The 1,916-nt window shown below is 41.9% G+C and overlaps 1 non-coding gene across 1 annotated transcript; it reads left to right on the top strand.

Moving 5' to 3' along the window:
• Positions 1–1,762: 1,762 nt before the first annotated feature.
• On the top strand, positions 1,763–1,916 carry LOC142862508 (small Cajal body-specific RNA 1). The gene has a single exon (XR_012913594.1).

The raw sequence follows: 1,916 nt of genomic DNA, 5'->3' as shown, positions 1-1,916 counted from the left end.
CTCTAAAACTGTCAAAATCTTCAAAAGCAAAGAAAGTCTGAGAAACTGTCACAGATTGGAGGAGCCTGAGGAGACGTGATATTAATAACTCAATGCAGTATGGTATCCTGCATCCTGGAACAGAGAAAGGGAATTTTAAAAAAACTAAGAAACTTGAATTAGTAAATAATAATGAATCAATTTTGCTTCATTAGCTGTGACAAATGTACATAGCAAGGTAACATGACCATAAGGGAAAATGGGTATGGTGTATACTGGGACTTTGTGTTATCTTCACAACTTTTCTGTAAATCTAAAACTATTCTATAATTAAAACTTTGTTTTTAAATCCTCTTCTCAGGTGCAGGGGAAGGGGACCAAACAGACTAGAAGCTACTCTTAATAGGTCACCATGATTGAACTGGATGTTTTCCAGAATTCACTTTACCCAAACATGCTCTCTGAGTTACTGTGTGTGTGTGTGCGTGCACCATAGATCTGTCTATGTGGGTTCTCTTATATACATTATAAACTCTGCTGGGGAGCTTACAGTATATTCTCATTGGAAAAATAGCCATGAGTGAACAAGAGTAATCCCAGAGCATGATAGAAAAGTGTCTGGTGTTGTAACAGAATACATCTTAGATCACAGCTCTGCATGCTTAACAGGCTGCCTGATTGTGCTGCATGGTAATTAGACATAAATAGTAGCAGTCACGTGGGTGACTTGGCATGCTTTCTTGTCTTCCTGCATGAACAAACGGATGTTTCTCCAGGATGGCAAAAAATGGAGTTACCTGACACTGTTGGTAGGAATGTAAAGTGGTACAACCATTATGGAAAACTGTTAGGCAGTTTCTTAAAAAGTTAAATATACAGCCCACCTGTCTTTATCTGTTCAGGCTGCTATGACAAAAATATCATAGACTGGGTAATTTATAAATAATAGAAATTTATTGCTCACAGTTCTGGAGGCTGAGAAGTTCAGGATCAAGGAGCCAGCAGATTCAGCGTCTGATGAGGGCCTGTTCCTTATAGATGGCACTTTCTATGGGTCCTCACATGGTGGAAGGGACAAACAGGCTTTCTCAAGCCTCTTTAATAAGGGTACTAATCCCATTCGTGAGGTCAAAGCCGTCATGACCTAATCACCTCCCAAAGGTCCCGCCTCTTAACACTATCAGATTGAGGATTACGTTTCAACATATGAAATTTGGGGGGACACAAACATTCAGGCCACAGCACCGTCCATTCCACTTGTCTGCCATAACACAATACTACAGACAGGATGGCTTAAATGGCAGAAATGTATTTGCTCACAGCTCTGGAGGCAGGAAGGCCATAGTCAAGATGCCAGCTGGTTGGGTTCCTGGTGAGGGCTCTCTTCTCTTCCTGGTTTGTGGACTGCTGCCTTCTCACTGTGTCCTCAATGATCTCTTCTCTGTGTGCCCTCAGAGAAAGAGAGTTGACTGAGGCCAAGCACGGTGGCTCATGCCTGTAATCCTAGCACTCTGGGAGACCGGGGCGGAAGGAACTCTTGAGCTCAGGAGTTCAAGACCAGCCTGAGGAAAGTGAGACCCCATCTCTTCTAAAAATAGAAAAAATTAGCTGGGCATGATAGTCCATGCCTGTAGTCCCAGCTACTTGAGAGACTGAGGCAAGAGGATCGCTTGAACCCAGGAGATTGAGGTTGCTGTGAGCTAGATCATGGCACTCTAGCTGGGGGGACAGAGTGAGATTCTGTCTCAAAAAATAAAAAAAATAAAAAAATAAAAAGAATAATGAGCTCTCTGGTGTCTTTTCTTATAAGGACACTGATTCTATCAGATGAGGGTCCCTAGCTGGGTTTAAGAAGTGCAATATTTAAACAAAAGCCATGAACTTTGTAAGCCCAGTGTGTAAAGATACACTCTGAGTTATAATTCAGAGGCATAATT

The sequence above is a fragment of the Microcebus murinus genome, chromosome 19 (genome assembly GCF_040939455.1).
Source record: "Microcebus murinus isolate Inina chromosome 19, M.murinus_Inina_mat1.0, whole genome shotgun sequence".
Taxonomy (NCBI): domain Eukaryota; kingdom Metazoa; phylum Chordata; class Mammalia; order Primates; family Cheirogaleidae; genus Microcebus; species Microcebus murinus.
This window is presented reverse-complemented; position numbering and strand designations above follow the sequence as displayed.